Below are 24,515 nucleotides of genomic sequence, written 5' to 3'. Positions count from 1 at the left end.
GGGCAAGAAACTTGAACTATCCAACATGAGGCCCATATCTCTCACCTCTTGTCTGGGAAAGCTCATGGAAGAGTGGCCCAAATCAGAATCTCTAGATATATGGAAACCAAGGAACTCTGGCCAGTGAAGATAGTAGGGTACAGGCCGGGATTAAGTGCGCAGAATGTCATGCTCAGATTAATGCACGAATTTATGGCCGCTCCTGAAGATGATGCATCATATAGAGCCATCCTAGGACTTGATCTCACTTAGGCTTTTGATAATGTTGAGCACAGAGCGGTTCTCACAGGCCTCAACTCGGCTGGAGTGGGAAGCATGCTGGAACTATGTCAAAGATTTCATCATCTACGGGAAAAATGAAGTTAGCGTCGTGAGACTTAGGTCCGAGCCCATCAGTACCGGAGGCAGAGGAACGCCCCAGGGATCTGTCCTCTCCCCGGCACTCTTCAATTTTGCAATGAAAGATCTCTCGTCCCATCTTAATAAGATAGAAGGCATGAAACATAGCATCTATGCAGACGATATAACAATCTGGACGGATGGAGGCTCCAGCGCCGATATATCGCATAGGCTGCAGGAAGCGGCGCAGAAAGTTGGAAACTACTCCCTAGATAGAGGATTATCTTGTTCTCACAAATCTGAATTTTTCTCAATGTGCACAAAATCACAAATAACCAGAGAACCCCACCTATCGCGCCCACACAAACCAGTGCAGGTATACGTGGAAGGGAGCAGGTTCCGAGAGTCAGCACCATTAGGATCCTGGGGTATTTCCTACAGCAGAATAGGAAAAACACCACCATCCTGCAAAAGTTTAAGACGTATGTCGACCACGTAACGGGGGTAATAAGGCGAATCTCTCTCGAGAACAAAGGCCTCAGAGAACACTGCCTAATAAAACTGCGTCGTGCCTTTGCAATCAGCAGGATAGCTTACGCCACCCCTTTCTAAATCTCAATCCTGGTGAAGTAGAGAAGTTCGAGAAAATGATCAGAACGTCATTCAAAAGGGCTTTAGGCATCCCCCCCAACTCGTCGACAGAGAAACTTCTAGCTATAGGAATGCATAATACCTGATAAGAGATTTCTAAACCAGTCAGGGAGGCCCAGATATGGCGGCTCAACTCCACTGTAGTGAGCCGAAAAATACTGCAAGAACTACAGCTTCAGTCAGGTGAGCCCCCATATGTCGCTGAACTCCTGGAACTTGAGACGCGGAAACTATTCAAAGTTGCACCGATCCCTAAAAATATGCACCCGATTCACGACAAGGAACGAAGGCAGCATAGAGCGAAATTTCTTTAAAGCAAATGAACAACCCTCCTGAGGAATCAGCCTATTGCGATTCTGCCATCGGGCTAGAAGGGGCCGCGGTCATAGCAGTGGTAGATGGGAACCACTCCCAGAAAGTAGTTGGATCCTCTAATACGCGTAACGCTTTAATAGCTGAAGAGGCTACGATAGCAATAGCATGTACAGGCTCTAAAGCCAGAACTATCCTTTCAGATAATAAGGGGGCTGTGAGAAACTTCAGCAAAAGACTAATTTCCAAGCAGGCGGCCAGTCTTCTGAAAAGCACCCGCTAAACCGAGCGGTTTCAGTCATCTGGGTTCCAGTTCGTGGGTGTCTACCAGGCAGTGAGGCTGGCCATCGCCTCGCTCGAGATGTACACACCCGAGCGGCCATAGAGATCCCGCTAACCGGAGAAAAAGACACCCTCAACACCTACAAGGAGCTCTCAGAGACACCCACACTAAACAGAAGGATCTATCCACCACCAGATAGGTCCCTATTACCCTCAAAATGCAGGGCCTGGCGAACAATTCCAGCCAATCGTTTCTTTCCTCATGTTACTCTGCATAATGAGTTGACAGGGGACCCAGAGGCTTGCAATCTCTGCAACGTGCCTATGAGTCAAAATCACCTAATCTGGCAATGCCCAGATCCTCCGGGAGCTAAAGAAACTTATCCCCTGGATCAAATTGCCGGGGAGTCCTACATCCGCAGCCCAATTGTGGATGAACAAAAGATCGTCCTACGCCTGGCGGGGGAGGCTTACTCCAAGACCTCTGCGGCCACGGCGAAGGAGATCCGGCACGGAGACCCTCCGTCTGGCTGAGCACCTGCCCCGAGGTCCATGTCGGTGTAAATAAAGTCTTCTCACTCACTCACAATCATCAAGTGGTGAAACACGTCAGGACCCACATCACGTACCTTACAAGTGGCAGGGTACCGCTGGGAAATGTATTCTAGCCGTGTATGGCAGCCCTCATTTGCGCCTTGGGAAGGTCCACGTCCACTGCGACTAGTTTCAACCGCGAATGTTCCTATCCTGAAAATTATTGGCCTAAGCGCAGGCTGCCTAGATACGATTAATCGTTTTTTAATGCTGTAAAGGCCTGAGAGGTGCGTAGAATGAGTGAACCGCAGTGACTGCTCTGCAGTGTGACTGCTGCGATGCCATCAGCCTAAGCAATGGCATTAGTCTTGAAGACGCTGTCAAAGCCATGGCAGAGTCGGGCAGCTCAAAGGGCTTCAAAACAATGTTATGATTAGGACTGGGGATAGCAGAGTGCCTGGGGTCAAAACATCAGAACCATCAGGTGCAGTCAGCAGGACACGGTTGGCGGCATCCGAAGGATTCTCAGTATACCTCTGCGCTACCACCACAAACAACAGAGCAGCCGCTATTTCTCTGTGAAGAGCAAAGTAGTCCAATACGCCTCTGTGATCCGCACTCGGTACTCTGCAACCAAGGCTTTGAGAGCTGAATCTAGTAACCTGGCTCCAATAAAGCATCAAAAAAGCTCTTCAAAACGTCCAAGTTGGGTGCCTGTGCTAGTGAAGAATCCTTACGACTCATTCTATATATGACTTATAGTCGTGATTTGCTACGTGCGAGCACTAGCCTGAACCTGGTGCAAAAGGGTCTGCAGTGTGGCGACACCACTCTCGTGGAGGGAAAATGTCTGATTGCATCGAGTTTAGGACAGTAAGGGAAAACAGCCTGTGGGTCCGGAGGAGAGACTGATGTGTGGTGACAGTAAATGTTCAAGGCTGCAATGCATGGCCAGATAAATCCTGCTGCTCTGAGGCCTGGCAAACAGAACTATCCCTATGCTGGAGTATGGCTCCGTGTGTAGATAACCATTCCTGAAGCCAGAACTCTCCGTCAAAGGTAAGCCAGCAGGGCCGCCGGCAGGGTCAAGTGGCCCGCCACTGGATTCATTCAGGGCGACAATGCTAGGCCTGGTTGGCAGGAGGCCGAGTGGCCTAGCAGGCAATCTACAGAAGCCGGCATCTGTGGCTACGCCAGCGTGAGTCACGTCTAATCTCCTAAGATCCTCTCTCAGACACAAACCCAGTACAAGGCCAATAATGAGTGCATCAGTGCCAATAAATATAATCATCCCAGAACTTGAAAACGGGTGACCTGTCTCTTGTAGAAAGAACTTGTAGTTGGGCATGTATGTGCGTTTTCAGGAAGATTTCGCAGAGCAGAAACGATGAATGTACAGATAGAACTGGAAGAGTGCTAACTTTTAACATGTTGTTTTTGGAGTAAAACACTTATATTTGTCAAAGCATCACCGCGTGAATGCAAACATCCACAGATACATAGATGCAAAATTGAAATGAAGAAATTACACGACGCGATTTTAGGAGTCCTAGGGACTGGCGCCTACCTAGACAAATTTACCAAAGAAGAGACTTCCGGTTCCGCCTTGCGTGGAGAGCGGACGCGCTTCACGTCTGCTCCGTGCGAAGACGGAAAAATTCGCCAGTCGCCCGAACCAGTGGCCTATATTTCCTCACCAAGAGCCCTGTGAACGTGAGCGCCACGCCCATTCCACGTTTTAGCCGATCTGCCCAGTTTTCGGGCCCCCACGCCGCGTTTTAGTTAAGGTAAATAAACATTATTCTTATTCTCATTTCGCTTTGAGATGCCGCATCGCCCGAGCTAGGCCTCGCTCTGCTGGGAGTTAGGCCTACTCGGAACGCGACCTGCAAGCGCAAAGTCATGATGATAGTGCAAGTGTGAGGCGAAGCTCTTGAGCCTCGGGACTTCAATCCGCGTGACTGGACTCACATCCTCAGTATTCCCGCCTGCACCCAGCAGCATCCACGACAGAAGAGTTACCAGATCGCCACCATGCAGATCGATGAGGCAGACAAGCCTACCTCAGACGCTGGAGCGGCATCACCTGCCACCCAAATTACAATCAAGGCGCAGGCATGCGAGCAGCTGCGCACCGCCCGCGCTGCCGCACAAAGGTCACGACAGAAGCCGCCACTACCGACTGAAGATTACACGGTGACTTTCCGCTCCAGTAGAGGACTTCACCTCACTTCTGTAACGCCACGACACCTTCGCGTCTCAATCTTGAACGCCACCGATTCACTCCAGGAGCCCACCCGCACCCAGCTACATGTTCACACCACCAGAAACACGTGCACAATGAGCATACCACACAAGACCGACGCATTTATGCTGGTACAAATCACCAAAATTCATTACCAAGACACCGACTACGTCATAGCAGTCTACATCGCTCCCCCGGATGGCGCAGTGACAGGATTAATCTCGAACGCCTACTGGAATGGAACCCCAGGGAGCTACTGGAGGATCTTGTGAACAGCAATCCCCATGCTCCAATGGTAGACGCTCGACGCATGGGTGCCACTCGATCGATATTAATTACTTTCAGAGAAGGACTGGCTCCTCGCCCAGTTCTTTATGGCGAGGGACTCCACAGGTGCACCCCTTACAGAGGCCACATGGACGCTTGTATCAACTGCAGACAGCCAGGCCACAGGACAGATGTGTGCACGCTGCCATGTACGAATAACTGCCCGAGGTGTGACAAACCGCATCCCAAAGAGACTATCCCTTCTTTTCCTCCCGAAAGTATATTATACGAAGAAGCACACATGATGGGCATGGGGTGATGAAAGGCTAAAGGCCGAACACCTGCAACCAAACCTGCACCTCAACACCTCTCTCGTAAGGACAAGCCGCTCGGAGACGCTATTCGGAAGACAGCACTCAACGCCACTCGCTCCACGTTGCTTCGCGAAGGAAAACGCGCAAAGGACCTACAAACGATGTCATGGGCCGACCGAGCAGCTGAAGTCATTTCCAAACAAACCCCACCACCCCAGCCCCACCAGAATTCACGCGACAAGGACCTCAGGGCCCTGCGGGAAGAGGTAAGCCGCCTTTCCTTCCTTATACAGATCCCACACCACTCCTCCTTAACCAACCTCCTTTCCCAAGCTGTACCTATCGCCTTTTCTCCAACATCCCAAGCCATGCAACCACCCTTCAAAACGAAACGTACATCGAACCCCCGTCTCCCACATGATGATCTTGAGCATGCTGAGGCAAAATGTGAATCAAAGCTAAGGCTTTAAAGCCCGGATAGATTCCAAAATCGACTCCCTCTTCACCCAAATCGAGAACCAAATCGACTCGATGTTCTCACGCTTGGTTCATAAGCTCGACATGAGAATTACCAACATAAACACCCACATCAAAACTTAGAGCACACGCAAACCATTATCATGAAGCACATCAATCTCCAACTACCTACTCTTCATCCCTCGCAACCACCACCCTCTTCAGCGCCTAGCGCACTTGGCTCCCAATCCCTCAACTATGGCGGGACAGCAACTTAATTTACCCATTCTCCAGTAAAATTGCCGCGGCATCCAGGGCAAGCGCGCGCCTTTCCAATTACTCGTTCTTATCCTCACCCCGCCACCCCAAATCATCCTTCTTCAGGAACGCCCAATAGAGCATCACTGTCTAGTTTTATGCCCTACCACTCAGATGCCACGGACAAACCCAGGGTGTTCACTTTATTCACCATTCCATCACCCACCAAACACACACCATTGCAACAGGGACACCCAGCGTCATCACGGGAATCATGCTTCACGCACACACAGTGCCCTCCATCTTCATTGCGAATATATACCACCCCCATCTCATCCAATGTCTTCCCTGGAGACGCTCTTGCGGGACCTCCACCGACTCGCAGGCAGGCACTCTCTCCTCATTGGAGGAGACTTCAACTGCCAGCACGCTGACTGGGGTTACAGCTATACTACGAGCCGTGGTCGTCGCCTCTGGTCTGTAGTCCAGGAGCTGCGCCTCACTACACGCAACAATTTCCAGACACCCACGTGGATCGGCACCAGCGTCAGCGTGGACCCCAGTTCGGACTTGACGCTCAGTCACTTCCTCGGTGTCATCACCTGGACAAGAACACAACACACACTGGGAAGCGATCAATACATCATTCCGCCACATGCAAATTGTAGAGATCGCCAGGCAGGGACGACTGCGGCCACATTTATTTGAGAAGCTGAAGAGGTGACGATGGCAGCGTCCGACCGAGACGAAGGTCGCGAATGTTCCTAAGCTCTCGTGCCAGCGCTGCTTCCTTCTCTTCGGCACGTGTTGGGCGCATGCCACGCAAGTCGCTACAGGGCTCCTCCCCTAGACGATTGGTCAAAAAAAAGAAAAAGGAAAAGAAACTCGCAGTCTAAGCAGAAAGCACTCCTATAAAAAAACTATCAAGAGGGCTATACACATAAGTACATGTTAAGTTCGTGTCCAAGTCGTAGTCCAAGGGGCAAGCAGATTTCTTCAATGGCTTCAAGGAGGTCGTGGTTGAGTAAAATATAGCGGTGAAGGAAGCGGGACTGTTGAGGAGCAAGCAGCAGCACCTTGAATCCTCCGCTTGTCCGCTTGGCATGGGACGGCGCATAAGGCAGGCTTCGTGCTCACAACGAACTGGCCGAATGGTTGTTGCATAGCACTGCAGTGAGCCAGTTTTCGGGAGGGAACGTGACGAAGGGCTATGTACCGTCCTAAGCTTGCAGCACGAGAGGGCAAAATTAACCATGATGAAGACAGCGGCTGTGGGCTGCGATGTACGTACGCACGGGTCGCTTGCGGTAGGCATGAGCTGACATGTTTTTGCTGCCTAATAGGGACGTGGAAAAGCAGGAGGTGCACAACAAATCCAAAATGAGTGGCCATAGGCTCTGTGACACGAACCGGAGATGTTGCGCCGCATAGCGCGTGGTGTTCGAGCGAGGTGGCTGCGGAGCCCACTGATGCGCAATCGCGATGGAGGGCGATTACAGACGATGAGCAGGATGCTTGAGGCGAGAAATCGAGGCACGTGCTGCTGGTGCTGCTGCCTCACATGACTCGCATGCCAGCACTTGAATGACGGCAAAGCTTGCCACTTGTATAATGAGAGTGTAAGTGACGGCACAGGAGGACGGAACAGCTGAGGCTGCGCTTACTGTGTCGTAGACGATCGATACGTGTGGGAGAGTAGCCGGGCCGGATGCGCTAGGCAGGAGTGGCAGGGAGCTGACCTGAGACAGCTGCGGCGTGCTGTGCCCCGAGGATGTAGCCGTAGACGAGAGTGATGCTGGTGAAGTTGCGGATGCTGGCAGAGACGAAAGCGGGTCTGCCGCGTCGTAGAGCGGCAGCGGGCAGTAGCTTTCGCTGAAGTACGCCAGGACGGCAGCACGCAGGTCATCGTATGCCCGGCAACTCGATTCAGGGCAGACAAGCCGGCAGAGGATGTCAGGTGGTAAGATTTCGGAGAGGACTGCATGCTTGAAATGCTGGATGGTGATGCAGTTCTGGTACATCGCAGCCTCCAGTTGAGCGAACCACCCGCCGACGCCTGCAGACCAGAACATCAGAAGCGGCGGGTCGAAAGCCGGGCCTTGCCAATATGCCATCCTAGCACGCCACTGGAGTGGAGGCATGGTTATCCGGGTCACCACAAATGTAGAGATCGCCAGGCAGGGGCGACCGCGGCCACATTTATTTGAGAAGCTGGAGAGGTGACGACGGCAGCGTCCGGCCGAGGCGATGGTCGCGAGTGTTCCTAAGCTCTCGTGCCGGCGTTGCTTCCTTCTCTTCGGCACGTGCCAGACGCATGCCACGCGAGTCGCTACATCACCCACAAACTGGTGAGCTGGGATGCCATCCGTGCATTGCGGAAGGACGACTCAAATACACCTATCACGGACGACGAAGAGTGGGTAGAATCACTTATGACCGATGTCCAACACAATACCCGGCTGATTTTAGCCACACAGGACACCCCTACTCTAGATTTTTGCCTCGCCCACCTCTGGGAGGCGCTCCACAGCTTACTGGAGCGTTGGAAACGCAACAAGTTAAACAGAACGCTTACAAAGCGACTGGCCGCACTGCCGCCGGAGATACAACAATTAACACGCAGAGGCGGTCTGCCGCTCTACTTGGAGGCAAGTTTGCGATGAAGTCGGCGGAAAACTGTCCACCATGCAGGCTTGGCTACCCCTGACACATCTAGATCATAGATCCCACACAGTCCAAATCTGCTACAAAAGACCATGTTACACGCCTCGTAAACACACGCAACAGCGACCCGGACGCTCTTTTTGACACACTTAAGCGGACATGCACCACACCCGGCAAATCCGACTCCATGACTCCCTACTCAGGATAACCTAACCCGGAATTATACGCCGATATTTCGGAAACGGAGGTAAGAGCGGCTCTCCTGACTCTCCACGCAAATTCAGCACTGGGACTACACAAAATTTAAAACTCTATACTCCGCAACCTGGATGACAAATCAATCACACAGATTACAGACTACTTAAACAAATGCTGAGCGGAGGGTACCACTCCCCCAGTCCTGGCGACAAGCCAAGGTAATATTTATACCAAAACCGAACAAGCGTCTTAAACTATAAAAGCTGCGCCCAATATCGTTCACCTCATGTCACGGGAAACTTTTCGAGCACGTAGCACTTCTGAGATTGACAATTCACAGGGCGGACAACGACCTATACCCGCACAGCATGGTGGGATTCCGCCCCCATCTGAGCGGACGCCATGCTGCAGCTCACTCACGATATCTTCGACACGGCTATTCCGGGCCACACAAAGGCAGTCCTGGCTTTGGATCTGTCCAAAGCTTTTGATCGCGTCGAACATCAGGCGATCATGCCTGCCCTCTCTACCCTGAACATAGGTGTACGGATGTACACCGCATGACTGAGGTTCATTTTGGTCCCCTTGCCTCCCCACCCTACACCCTCACGAGCGTCGGTACTATACAGGGGTCCGTGTTTTCTCCTACTCTATTCAACGCCAGCCTCATTCCCCTCGCCCGGAAGATTAACTGTCCAGGATACCTTATCTTATACACACCCTTTATGCGGACGATATCACACTATGGACCGCACACGGTAGTGATGGCGGCATAAAGGGTGCCTTACAAAGCGCCGCATCACTCACACAAGAACACGCCCAGAGCATCGGACTCTTAGCTCCCCAGAGAAGTCCGAGCTACTTATACTTCGTCCCACGACCGGCGGATGCCCCACCACACCCATTGCAATTGTAGTCAATTGCCGTCTCGTCCCGGAGGCGAATACGCTCCGGGTTCGGGGACTTCACATCCAGAACAATGGCAAGAACACTTTAACTCTAAAAAAAATAAAACGGGTGACAGGCGCGATATCGCACCTCATACGCCGAGTTTCGGGCCATCACAGAGGCATGACGAAGAACGACTTATGTCGTTTAATTCACGCCTTTATCCTCAGCCATTTCTGATACACAGTCTCCTCTCTCCGACTCAACAGGCTGGAAACGTACGGCTTATACGTTATGTTGCGCATGGCGTTCAAGACGGCTCTACATCTCCCAATCAATACTTCCACAGAACGCCTTCTATAGCTTGGCTTCCACAACACAGTTGGGGAGCTTGTGGAGGCCCACCGCCAAGCCCAATACTTGCGTCTCACCAAGACCTCCACCGGTCGCCATATGCAGGAGACTTTAGACATTCCCGTCCCAGTGAATGACCCTACCCTCCTTCTATACCTCGCCCCCTCCAACCAGACCTTCTCATCCAGCCTCTCCCTCGCAACATGCAACCCCAGTATCGCAAGAAACCCCGCCGAGCCTGAGGAGCGGCGCTCCACATGTACTACGGCTCCGAAACAGACGCCGTATGGGTGGACGCCGTATGTACGAATGAGGGAGCGGTATTGGCCGTAACCAATTCCTTCCTGCAACCTATAGCTACTGTGCCCCTCCCCTCGGTCACCTCCTCGTAGGCAGCCGAGGAAGCAGCCATCGCAAACGCGCTTGCACACACGGAAGCACGCTACATAATTTCCGACTCTAAAACTGCGATACTAAATTTTGCGCGTGGTAGAGTTTACGTTTCTGCATTCAGCATACCGAGCTCGCCTGCTGCTAACCCGCCCCGCTATGTTGAGTTGATACGGGTGCCTGCGCACGCCGGGAATCCAGGTAACGAGGCCTCCAATGTGTCAGCCCGAGGGTCTTTAAACCGGTCACCGGCGGCCTCCGATCCGTGATTCACGCCTGATTGCATGCACTCCCTCAGTGAGCTGACGCAGGCCTATCAAGCCAAACGACTTCTCTACCCTCCACCTTACCCATCTTTAGACAACTACCACCAGATGCTCTGGCGACGACTACAAACGCGCACCCTCCCTTTCCCTTATAGTGCGCCTCGCTACCACAACACCCACACCGATCCCTCCAGCACCCCTTGCAACACGCCCCCCGCCACCCTCATTCACATGCTGTTCCAATGGCCGGTGGATCCTCCCCCGCGGGGCTAGAGCACCTTAACACCTGGGAGGTCTGGAAGACCCTGCTGCACTCTGAGGACCCGGTTCGGCAGAAGATCGCCACAGACTGGGCTGCCGACGTTATGAACCATAGGAACATGAACGTTTATGTGTAGTGGGGTCGTTCGGGGGCCCGGGGGCATACATATTTTAATAAAAACTCCTCTGGTTTAATAAAGTTATTACCTACATTGCCAAGGAAAGTATAGTGAGAGCATTCTCTGAAATCCGAGGCCCAAATATTTGTAAAGAGAGAAGCGGCCCCCCGGTGGAAGAAAAAAAAATGCAGACGATATTGATGCGCTGAGAGAGAAGCGGATGAGAAAAAACAGCTGAGTTAGTTTTACAACAGGGTCGTCCGTGAAAGACGTACCGTGAAAGATGCGCATATTGTTAAAAAAAAAGCACAAAAAGACACCTTCGCTGTTATGGGGAACCTGTGATGTATCGCGAATGTATTCTCTCCTCGGTTCTGGACAGCATAGGCTTCTAGAAATTTCAGTTCTGTTTTGTCCCGACTGCTCAGTAAGACAACAATCCAATAGATGATTGCAGCAGGCGATACGATGTTTCTTCGACCATACTTCACAATGATCTGGAAGGTGGACAGCTTCCTTTGCCAAAACGTTCTTTGGCGTCCATTCATGCAACTCGCAGTTTCTCCATTGTATACATGTCTACATATGGGCAGAAACTTATATAACGATCCTTTCTTCAAGCTACACGGGGAAATATACGCTTTACACAACACTCTGGCACTTTTTCCCATGCGTGGACATACTTCGGTGAGCTTTCGAGGGGCTGAAATGACAATATCTACTTTCTACTTACCAGCTGAGTTACGAGATTGGAGATTTGATGTACGTATGGCATGACCTCTAGTGTTGACCGGTTCGTCGTCTTCTTTGAGTGGATATACTGCTTGCTTTTCCTCATATACCTTTCAACAAGGCCTGAGTCACAGCGAGTATGAGTAGATCTAGGGAATGTACCGCCTGCTACCTGGATACTTGTAACGCAAAGCTGTAGTGCTACACAAGGTAGCGTGACTTTGTTAGCACTGAACAAGTATATTTTGAACCGGTTACCATTTTTACAGTCACAGAATGAAACAATCGGTTCGGTAGCAGATCTCTCGCTGCGTGTGGACAAAGTTGCATGCAAACATGCAAAAAGCTAAATCTTGAGACAATGTTTAAAAGCTGAACTTCATTATGACTTCTTGGTAGTTCATGAGTGAATTTGAGTGCCATTCCTTTTCGGCTAGACGTTTTTTTTTTTTTTCATGCAAGGGTGAAGGAACGGGCTAGTTGGTAAATCATCTTGGAAAGCAAAACAGCGCACTTCAAAACACAGACACAGAAAGGGAACAACGCAGCGCTTTGTTGTTGTTCCCTTTCTGTGTCTGTGTTTTGAAGCGCGCTGTTTTGCTTTCCAAGATGTATTTTTTCACACCTTGCATTATTTCAAATAGAAAAAAAGCAGGAATCTGCAGATTGAAACATGTGGACTGCAGAGCCAGTGTCGCATGCTTCACTCAGGTATGAACACAATACAGATAAAAATACGGCAAAGTACTGGCACCACGCAGAAAGATAAGCTAATTCCTTCTTTTTATATGCACGCTTAGTAATTAAAGTCAGTTAAGATGGCTTTCAGGTAAAACTCTTGTATGGCCATAAAGTTCTCCACATGCTAATCCGCAGCATTTTGCGAGTGATACTGTTTTGCCTATTCAATCACGCACTGCTGCTAGAAGAGTGCACGTGTGGTACAGTGTAGAACAGATCGTGAACAACAATTAAATAACCACACATAAATGCTGCTCAAGGGCTAGAGCAAGTCTATCACTTCGTCGATTCTTCACCTCAAATGGTTCTTCAATTTGTATTGTCTTTAGATGCTTGAGTAAGAACTGGCTGGCAACATTTCGCCAGGTACCCTTTCACTTAAGATAACCCAGAATGAAATTTCCTTTTAGTGCGTTTGCATGCTGAAAACGCACATAGGCAGTCTCTTACAGCTTTAATAATTGTGTTGGCTAATCTGTACATCTGCACAGATTCAATTGCTCAAACCATGATACTGCTGTATTCTTCACTCCCGCTGTTTTTGCTTCCACGCAATTAAGTTATATATAACCGCTCTGGTGCACTTTGCTAAGGAACTCTGGCGATGGTATGACCAACAGCTTTTGGCTGCCTGGAACAGCTGGAAATCATTCCCTTTAAAAAATGTAACCCCCTCTGCTGTGTGATTTACTCGGTGCTGTAAGTGCCAGTTTTCACAACTGTCTTGATGAGGACCTTGCTGCCAGTGTTTCTTGAACTGATCCACCGAAGGGACGCAACCGAATAAAATAAGAGGATGCTTTAGCTTCGCCTCAGATCATCTCAGTAATTTATTTTTCATGTTGTTTGAAATATTTCAATCTTCAATATTATATATGCTATGAATTGTTACACACCCGAGACACAAGGTGGAAGTCGTAATAACCATAACGATTAGAGTAAATGATCCTCTCATATACTTCGTGACGAACGAATCTTCTTTACTTAAGCGCTGCGTGCGCACCTGGCATGGAGACGGCCAGCGACCTAAATAAGTGTAAGGAACTGACGTTGATATTCATGTTGAAACCGAAATTACGCTTTCAAAGTAAGACGAGTTTAATTCTTTCCGTACGTGTAGGACGAAGGGGAGCTCCCACAATAACTGGCATGAAAGACCTCTATATGGACGTAGAGTTTCTGCAGGGGCGCGAAGAATACGTAGCGTTTCTTTTATTGCAGCGGAAATACCTGGACGATTTTGTGTAGTTTGACGAACCTCGCGATGACGATGCCAAAAAAAGGGTAAAAACGTCGAAATTATTTTAACCACCACGATGCCTTTCCGTACGTTGCGCGAAAAAAATTGTCTGTGTGAAATGTCTTCGGCGAAATGGCAAAACATGCGCTAAATGGCAGTCGATGTGAAGCCCGGTGCGGCGGGTGCCACAATTATGAAGTATTTTATTGTGCAGCTAAATTTTAAGTTAGTAAAGAGTTTTTTTTTAAACCTTAAAAAGCAGGTTTCAAGGAACAAACGTATTCGGACACTTAAAAACCTTTATGGTGTGAAGCCAAACCATTAATGGTACACGCCGGCGGGCTCCCTTTGGACGATTCTAGATCGCGAGCAATAAATTATTTGCTCCCATAAACACTATCCTTTTTTACCATTGTTACCCATTACATGCTCATTAGTATAACAGTCGAAAGCAAATACGATACATCATAATTCTGCCAAGATAGGTATAAAGCGTGACTTTAAGCGAAGCTTTTGTTTAGACTTTCTCTTACAGCAAATCAGTTCGTCGCGAAACGGACTAACTTAAATTCTTCTGTTGGTCCTTTTTTCTTCATAAATAGTAGCCAGATGGCTAGATGCCTCCTATTCGCCACTTCAATTCCAGAATCTAGTTCGATTATATGCCCGTCGCTAATAGTTTACCTACTAATTCTTTATTATGTGCAACTGTATCTCACAGATACTGCAAACTGCCATAAAAGAACTGTATGATATAGATATATATCTCCCCTTTATTCAAATCATAAAAACGTGCCTCCTATGCATAGATTAGTGTGTCTAACAAGGGTTTAGTAAACCCGAGTTTATAATTTGATTTTGTCTCAAAGGGGCTACTCGACGTGGCTACGTTACGCTTTCCCCAAGACGTAAAAAATTGTTGCAAAGTTACGTACCGATGCGGTCTCTGCAAATCGGACGACCATGAGATAACGTCTCCAAGTTGTCCGACAAAGCAAAAGGCAACGCAGAAGGCTCGTCTTCGGAACACTAAGCGTTGGCCAATAGAGGACATGACACCGGTGCAGACATCCAATCGCTTTGCAGCTCTTCAGTATGATGATGACGAGTGGCCAGAGCTTCCTGAGCCCGCTTCGAATGCACCTCCAGCTAAGACAAAGTCTAATGATACGGTGCTCAAGAAACGCCGTCGACAACAGCCAATACAGCAGCGTATTGATCTACCAGACGACGATATGGCTGTAGTGGATGAGCAAATCAATCGTCTCTTAGCAGAAGTCTCTAAGCTCCGACAACACCGCGAAATGCTTGCTCGACGTCGGCGAGCTGCAGAAGTAACCGCCAAATCTAGTAATTGCTCAACACAACCGCCTTCATCCCACGCAACAGGGCCATTTGCTGCCTCTTCCCAGTGTACCACAACGCCCAATGATAACTCTGCAACATCGCTGCTCCGCTATATGGTCAACCAGTTGTCCAACTTGACATCTGTGATACTACAGCGCTTGGACTAGCACACAAAAATGGCGAAATCCGGTCGTCCTGGTGTACTAAAGTGGAACTGTAGAGGCATTTCCACGAAGGTGGCCGAGCTCAAGACCCGACTGCGATTCAACAAGCTTCGGGTGTGGGCTATGTTACTTCATGAAACGAACGCCTTGCCATCTATTCCTGGCTTCAGCGGCTACGTGTCTCCTTCAATGACCGACCGTCGCGTGCAGACTGCTTCTCCCCCGGGAAAGGCGGCTATATATGTTGAAACGCGTATTCCTCATGTACGCCTTTCTCTCGAAAACTGGTGCACATCATACCAAGAGGTAGTAGCAGATCTGCGAAATTTCTGAAAGGAACCGTTGTTCTTGTTTCTTATTACGTTCGACCAGCTGGAGGCGCCTCTTCCCGTATTAATCTTGGCTGGTTATTAAGTGTTCGTCGGCAATACCCCGGGTGTCCAATTTTAGTCGGAGGCGACTTTAACGCCCCTCACCCAGATTGGGGGTATCCGACTGCAAGCCCTCGTGGTAGGCGTGTGCGGGACGCCTTCACTGATGCCCTGTTTGTTCTGCTTAATCACCCTGGGACAGCAACACGGCCTGTGCGTCACATACGTAGTGCTGCCTATGCTCCAGACTTGACGTGGTGGTTGGGCGCAGGAACTCTCTCATGGCACATGGAGCCGGACTGCTGGGGAAGTGATCACCACCCTATCCTCATCGGTCTCCATCCCTCCCGTCTCCGCCCTTTACGCCGCAAATGTTCTGTGTTAAACTGGGACAGCTTTCGCTCATGTCTCGACAGTATGTCTTCAGATTCGCTGTCACTCCTTGTTGACCGTATACAGAGAGCACTAGACAGCGCTACGACTACTACCTGGATTGATGTAGGTCGACCGGCACCAGATCTCGGCCTGCTTAACTTGTGGGCAACCCACCGTCAAGCTGAGCTGGCTGCTACGCGAGACCCTACTTCGGGGCAGGCACGTACACGACTGAATTATCTTACCGCGAAGGCTCGGAGATATGAACGCGATCTCTCGCGACGCCAGTGGCATGCATGGTGTGAACAATTTTCTGATAAATCATCGAATGCCTCACTCTGGCGAACGTTTCGTGCAATGGAACACCGTCGTCGTTCTACTGACGCAGCAGCAACAGCATGCTTTGCGGCTAATCTGTCGCCGGGCGGTTTCGCCAAAGAAGCTGCTCGAAAATTTTTCCCAAAATACGATATACTGCCTCCTTCAGCTGTAAACCTTAATTTGGAAGGTATCCCTGCAGATGCATGGAAACTACCATCTGCTGCTGACGCTGATGGAATTGCTAGCCCCTTTTCGATGTGCGAGCTGCTGGCTGCAATTGACGATGCGAAACGGAAAACAGCGCCCGGCCTGGACAAAATTCAGTATGAGGTTTACAAGAACCTCAGTACTGCTGCACTTCCTCAACTACTAGACACCATAAACAAAGTGTGGCTTGATGGTGTCGTACCCGAGAGCTGGAAAACCGCTGTCGTGATTCCTATTCCCAAACCTAGGAAGCCTCCAACAGACCTCGCCAACTTACGACCAATCTCCTTAACATCAACGCTTTGCAAGCTCGCAGAGAAAATGCTAGCCACACGACTTTCTTGGTGGCTTGAACAGCACGGTTTTTATCACCCTGCTCAAATTGGATTTCGTCCATACATAGGTACAGAGGACGGGTTGGCTGTCTTGGCATCAGCAGTTCTATCATCTACCCGCAGCCGCAATGTACGTACCATATTGGCATTGGATATTGAAAAGGCATATGACATCAGTCATGCTGCAATCCTGAATGCCATTGACATGCTTCATTTCCCTCCGAGACTACGCACTTTTGTCGCATCATTTTTGGACGGAAGAAAATTTGCAATACGCCTCAGCGGTGACACTGTTGGTTCATTCGTTTCACTACGTGGCGTGCCCCAGGGATCAGTATTGTCTCCGACGTTGTTCAATATTACTTTCATCCCATTGGCGTTGCGCTTACATGATATCCCTGAAATCAAGTTTTTGCAGTACGCAGATGATATCACGGTACGGAGCACACACCATAATCTTCTCACTCAAGAGGCCGCCCTTCAGTCAGCATTAGACATAACCTCTGATTACGCATCCTCCATTGGCCTTCAACTTTCTGTGTGTAAAACTTCATACACGTCAGTCGCCAACCGCTGGGGACGCCGTAAACTTGCCTCAAATCCAATTCGTCTCTCTCTACCAGGCACCCGAATACAAGAAAGTTCCAGCCTGAAAATTCTGAGCTTAACAAATCACCAGTCGGGATCAGCGACTGCTTGGCTCTCTCAGGCAAAAAAGCAAGCACTTCAAACTATAAGTTTAATAAGAATTGCACCTAAAACGGGTGGCGCTGGCTCGTCTGTTGCACGCCAGTTAGTGAGGGCGGTTCTGCAGTCCCGTATTGTTTATAAGGCCCAGTTCCAGCATCTTACAGGGGCACAATGGGATCGCCTTGAAACCGTAAATCGAGAAGCTATGAGGATCATAACATGCCTCCCACGAATCACACCGGTCGTAGCGTTACAGGAGAATGCGCAGCTCAACACCATCGATGAACTGGTGCAGCAGCGTCGTGATGCTCGCAGACTCAAGGCCACTTTGTCACATTCCACGCAAGCACTGAGGGCGTATGCAACGTCACACATTCTTCAGCCACCTGCGCCAGTTCTCCCTCCCTGGAAATTTATACAGTTAGGAGACAACAAGCCAACTGACATCCGCAGACCGACGTCTGCCAACTCTTCATTGTTGCTACGCCAGAGATTTGAAGAGCAAGATACTAACCTGCCTCAAGATTCCATAGTAGTGTACGTAGATGGAAGCCTGCAAGGCTGTGAAGCCAAAACGGCAATCTACTGTCCACGGAGACCTAGCCTGAATCAGACAACTACGTTTCAGCTTTCGGGAACCACTTACATCTTTCTGCGCTGAGCTTGTGGCAGTTCAGGAGGCACTCTGCTCCATGACTTCTATAACCATGCTCCCTACAGCCCACGTTGTCGTCCGCACTGACGCACTTCAAGCAGTACGTCTGCTCCGACGTGTCAGCCGCTGCCCTAAAATTTGCCAGGACATCCACCAGCTTGCGGCGCGCATCCCACAATCAATACGCATTGAGTGGGTCCCACGGGATCTGCTGCCTTCCCAAAGTCAAGCTGATTTTGCAACCCGCCTCGTGAACCAAGACGCATCAATCCCACGGCTTCTCGAAGTCGGTGACGCTACCCTCTTTTTGTCAAGAAAGGAGCACCTCCGGCGCCGCACACGTGCACTTATCCCTCCGTGTACGATATCCCTTCCCCGCGGTCTCACCCGTGCAGAGGAGGTTGCGCTTAGGAGGATCCGGGTCGGTGTTGCCATTACACCAGCTGTAACTAGGACGTGGTCATACTTCCAACACTTATATCCTCGCCCAGGATGCCCGATCTGTAACAACGAAGATGTCAAGGCCGACATCCACCACTTGCTGTGGGACTGTCCCGCACTCAAGCCAACATGAATCCGGCACCTGAGCATAGCTGGCCTTTCAGCAACCGATCCTGCCTCATACGTCACTTATACGCAGGGACCTCATCATCGCTCACTTCTGGACTTCATAAAATCAGCCAACCTTTTTCCATTCATTTAATCATTTATTCATCCTTCATCTCATAACCTACTGAGGCCCTGAGGCAATAAATATCGACTAAAAAAGAGTATTGCCCTGACATATTACCTGCGGACCACACTTTCCAGAGACATGCTGTAAGTCTTCTCTCACAACGCCAGCAATACCGAAAGCTGGAGTTTCTCTTGTTCTTGGTGCAAAAAGCATCATTGTTATCTAGTTAAAGCTAGCAATTTTTCTATTTCGAGGAGGAAGTCAGCGATCTTTGTTACGAGTACAGTTTCCTACGAACAATATTAAGAGATGGTTGTCTTTTCCAAATTTCAGCTTATTTTATTTGCGCATATCTTGGCTGTGCGTGTGTCGTGGAGCGAAAACATGGTTAACTGCTGCTGACCTAGAAAGTGACATTTGCAGCAAAAGCAGAATAGAACGTGATCGAAGGCCAAGGGTGGCATAATTGGAAACCCTCTTGCCTACAGCGAAGTTCTCCAGAACGCAAGGCATTCATAAGCTGGTGAGCAGCCCTGTTTCTTACGAAAACGTCATGTCCGGACTTATAAAATAAGCATAACAGGAACTGGGAAGATGTGGAATATATGGACCAATCTGGGCAAGATAAGACACAATAGCCCATTTCCTGATTTGCAGAATCAGATATGGCATATCTGGTGAGGTATACCTTATCTGTTCAATTCCTATTTGGAGCATCAAATATGGCATCTCTAGTGAGGTATACCTTAGCTGCCGAATTCCTGATTTGTAGTACTCGATATGGCACCCGATATTACGAAAATGCGGCCTGCGCCGTGACATCGTTCATATCTTTTTTTCTCCGGATGTATTACCGTCAGGACAAAAATAATTTCCCGATTGATATATTCAATATCACGCGCAAAGCACACGCAAAAATCAAGAAAAACAAAAATAACAAACCATTATTGCCCATTCCCGTGCTCACAAGCACAGCAGATACTAGATTAGAGCAAAAACGTACAGTAGCACCATCTATGTTGCAGGACGTGAAGCTCGAATGCCAAAGCGTGAAATGAACATTCTTTAATTCAGGCTGTGGGAAGACACATATTATCCCCTCCTGGCTACAGCGAGGCGGCGAGGGTGAGGCGCTGCATCTCCTTTCCACTTCACGTGGCAGCCTCCTCCCCCCTCTCTCCCTCGACTGCTGTAGCGAGGGAGGCGCGCGCTGTGTGTGGGTGTGGTGGTGTCCGGCCTGAAGAGAGCGGACCGGACGGGCCAGCAGTGCGGACGCGTCCGGAAAAGAGGGACTGGAACCAGGTGAACTGAATTGGTTGATCGCGCGTGCGCGGCTGAGGAAAACCATTAAACCGGTTTACCCTTTGGTCCTCGGTGTTCGTGTTGTTCTTGTTGTGTTGTTCGTGTTGTTCGCTCCGCTAGCTCAGACCACCACTGTGGTCTGAGCTAGCGGAGCGCTGTTTGCTCTGAGAGCGGAGCCGCAGCCCCGTAGAGAATCCCACATTTTGGCGAACCAACGTGGGTCACTGTTGGCGTTCCAGCGGGGAAAGCTAGCTCTGTATGAACAACATGACCAGCCCGCGCTATGGGCTGTCTGAACTAATGATGTTGGTTGACGTCTGCGGCCAAGCTCGGGAAATCTCGAGCATTAGCCATTTGGCTACATCAAATCAGACCGCCGATGCGATGTTGGGAGGTCAATTGGACGTGTTGCATGATGCCGCAGGCGCGGCTACCGTCCGAAACGTTGCACCGGGCATTCGCGGTAAGCACATCGAGCCGGAACAGTCCATTGGCTGTGGCTATAGAAGTTCCGTTCTTTTGAATGTGTCCCTTGGCGCACCCGCCGATGCGGCTCGCGCTAGTATGTTCGCGCCGCGAACTCCTAGCCAGCTTCCGAAGCCCGTGCCCAGTGGCAGTGGCTTCCAGGCCCAATCGCTTCGCCATGTAACAGGTGCGACTGCCAATGCAGTTCGCCAAACGAGTCTTAATACAGGCAATCCAGAATTACTCGTACAGCCATCACCCGTCGGCGGCGGCTACTCTTCGCTCCTTTCACCCACTGCGCACGCAGGCTGGCCCGGTGGCCAAATTGCGTCTACACCCGCCAATGCGGTGAGCGCTCCCCGTCCTTTGACGGAGAGGCATGCAGCGTACCCAGCATCGGGAGATCCCGAGCTGCATCACAAGCTACCACCCGTTGGCGAAGGCTTTATTCCCCCCGGTATTCAGTCGGAATGACCCATTGGCCCCGTTTGGAGAACGCCCGCAACAGCGGCACGTGCATCACACCCGATGGCTAGTGAGCGCGCAGTATGTCACCCGGAGGGAGACACCGCAAACGTCCTCGCATCCGCTTTGCAACAGCTCTTGAAGCAGGCGGAATCGCCTGGCCCTCGGATCGGCGTACCGATACCGACATACAGTGGCTACAGTGACACGCAGAGCGCAAATGACTTCCTACTGGCCTTGCGCCGGTATGAGCTTGGGAGTAACCCGAGCGAGAGCGATATTTTGAGACGAGTTTTGCCAGTTACACTCGTCGATCAAGCCGCCCGGTGGTACCTATTAGTAGGCCACAAAGCGAGCACTATGTCTGACTTTCGACGCTTGTTCAGGGAGGAGTTCCTTCCGTACGATTACAAGCAGCGTATGCGGCGAGAACTGGAGCTGCGGACACAGGCCCCTGATGAATCGCTTGTAGAGCTCGTACGAGAGATGCAGGAATTGTACGAGTACGCCGACACGGAAGCTTCGCATTCGGAGCGAGTGGAACGCGTCCTCCGCCAGTGCCACCCCACATTTGCCCTTTACTTGAGCAGCTGCCGATGCAGCGACCTGAACGAGCTTGCCATTGAAGCTCGCAGAGTCCAGGTTCAGATTTCTGCCGCCCGTAAATACCGGCCCCCGCCACCGGCTAGAAAATCACTAGAGCTGAGGTGTGCCTGGAGCGGCGCCCCGACGGTAAGGAGTAAGTACACTCCTGAAGCAAGTGGGTTCACGAGCGAGCCGTTGCCGCTCGAAATATCGGATCGCGCCCTGGATCCCTTTGGGTACCGGTTGCGCAGTGCTGATTTCAACCCCCGTGAGTTCACCGGGGTTCAGCCGCGAAAGTCCGCACCTACTCAGAACGCACCCCCGGAGGGCTGCATACGGCCAGACGGTCGGGGTGCCTCTGAAACCCGCCGAGCGTCGCAGCAACAAGCATGGCGATCTGTGCGCCGCTTTAGCTGTGGCCAAACTGGTCACATAGCCAGAAACTGCCCCTCAAGATCGGGAAACGAGGCAGGCCGCCGGTAGCAGCACCGGCGGAGGCTGAAAACGCTCGGAAGCCTGCATCCGTCACATCCGCATTCAAAGTTGGAGAGCCAACCAACTCGCCAGCGCCTTTTGTTGACCTCGCCGTAGCGGGAGCAACATTTAAGGCACTGCTGGACACGGGTGCAAGCATTTCGCTCATTGGAGACGCGGTTGTTTCCCAGCTCCGACAGCGGTCCGTTCGGATGCTACAGCGAACAACGCCCCTCCTGCTCGCTAGCGGAGAGGTGCGCTCCTGCGGTGACATTCGCCTCGTAGTGCGCTTCGATAAGCGTGTACGCAGAATGCGTTTTGTTCACCTGCCGGGCCTGACAGTACCAATTATCCTAGGCCAAGAGGTCTTGGCTAAAACTGGACTGGTGATCGATATCGCCAGTGGGGGTTATCGGGAGAGCCCGTGTGCCCTGCTCAGGCCATTCGCCGAACTGCCGTTTACAACGCAATCGTTGTTAACGCGCACGGCCGATCCGCTCGCAGACGGGAGGCATACCTCCTATGAGCGCTGCTCACACCCCCGACCGAGCTCGGTTAGGACGGCCCGTCTCAATGCTCCCTCTCCGCAGTCGGAGAAGAAAACGCATACAACCCCGGCCACTGCCGGCGGAAAAAAGAGACAGTGGGTTTCCGTGTCAGCTACCGCGATCGGCAGCGGCAGCCTGTCAGCACGCTTTTCATCCGCATTCGGAAAAGAAAATGCAGAGATTGCTGGCCGATGCCGGTGCGCTGACAGAGCACCAACGTGGCCGACTCTTGTCGTTGCTACACAACTTTGACGAGATGTTCACAGACCAGCCGGGATGTACCAATCTGGTGCAGCACCGCATATACACGGGTGACGCGCTGCCCTGGAAATGTAACCCAAGGCCCGTCAGCGCTGCTAAAAGGCAAGTGATCGATGAGACGCTCCAGGAGTTGCTCGATGCTGGTCTTATATGCCGCTCTCGAAGTCCATGGGGGTGCCCAGTGGTGCTCGTGCCAAAGAAAGACCGCACTTGGCGCTTGTGCGTGGACTATCGGCGTCTGAACGAGGTCACAGAGAAAGATGCATACCCCTTTCCGAGAATAGACGAGATTGTTTCCAATCTTGGCGGCGCTCAGTTCTTTTCGATACTTGATGCCAGCAAGGGGTATCTGCAGGTCGAAATGTGACCAGGCGATGAGTACAAAATGGCTTTCTCATGTCACAGAGGACTTTTCCACTTCAAAAGAATGCCCTTTGGACTGTCCGGCGCTCCGAGCACATTCAAGAGACTAATGGACCGCGTACTCGGCGATGCACGATGTCAGCATGCCCTCGCCTACCTGGACGATGTGATCGTCTATTCCCACACATTCGAGGAACACCTCGATCACCTCAGAGACGTTCTGGGAAAGCTCAGGTCCGCTGGCCTTACTTTCAATCCCGCAAAGGTGCAGATATGCCAGGCTTAGGTGAGCTTGCTTGGATATCGAGTTGAACGCGGGCAGGTGTCTCCTGATCCAGAGGAACTTCGGGCGATCCTGGTGTTTCCTGCGCCTACAGATGTCAGCGCTGTTCGCCGATATCTCGGTATGGTGGGATACTACCGACAGTTCATCCCAAACTGTGTGCGCCTGCAAGCGCCCTTGGCACAATTGCTAAGAAAGTCTTCCCGTTGGCAATGGGGAGACGAGTAGGAAAGGAGCTTTTGCCAGCTCTCGCACGCCATCGCTGAGGCAGCAGCTCTGAAGCTGCCTGACCTAAACAAGCCATTCCTTATCCAGACCAATGCCTGTGATATCGGAGTGGGCGCTGTACTCCTCCAGATGGATGGGGATCAGCTGCGACCAGTGTCGTTTGCGAGCCGCGCGCTCTCGCCGGCAGAACGCAATTACTCAGCGACGGAAAAGGAATGTTTGGCCATTATCTAAGCACTGCGACGTTTTGAAATGTACGTAGAAGGAACAAGGTTCACGGTCGAGACCGACCACATGGCCTTGACATGGCTCAAACGCCTGCGCGAGCCCAGCGGTCGGCTTGCGCGGTGGGCCCTGACACTACAACGCTTCGAGTTCGAAGTGCGCTACCGAAAAGGGACTGCCAATGCAGTCGCGGACGCGAGGTCACGGGCGCCGGTCACTGACACCCAGCCGGCAGGCGAAGACGAGGAGGATACGGAAGGGCAGCTGTCTCCCCCTCTGCGTAAGGAGCGCGCAGCGGGCATAACCCGCCTGCGGAGCCCCGAAAGCACGTGCGCTTTGTGGGAGCAGTAGTCCCTCTCGAAGTTGCGTTCAGCAGAGAAGAGCTTTTCAAAGTTCAGCAGGAAGACTCGTACTATTAGAAGTTAATCAATTGTCTTAGCGAAGAGACGGATGCTCTGACAACTCAGGCCAAATTGCACTGTGAAGCCACTGGTAGCGTGGTTGGCGCTAACTCTAGTGTAGCTGGTATTGCGACGAGTGAGTTGGAGAACTTCCTGTGAAGGAGCTTTGCTAAAATACGTGCCAGGCAAAGAAGCCTCCAGTGAGTGCTTTAAAGTTGTGATTCCGCGCAAACTGCGCCGCGCCGCTATGCGGCACTATCACG

Source organism: Amblyomma maculatum, chromosome 3, assembly GCF_055883805.1.
Source record: "Amblyomma maculatum isolate TAMU_Amacu chromosome 3, ASM5588380v1, whole genome shotgun sequence".
Taxonomy (NCBI): domain Eukaryota; kingdom Metazoa; phylum Arthropoda; class Arachnida; order Ixodida; family Ixodidae; genus Amblyomma; species Amblyomma maculatum.
The sequence above is the reverse complement of the archived record's forward strand: the minus strand, read 5'-3'. Positions refer to the sequence as shown.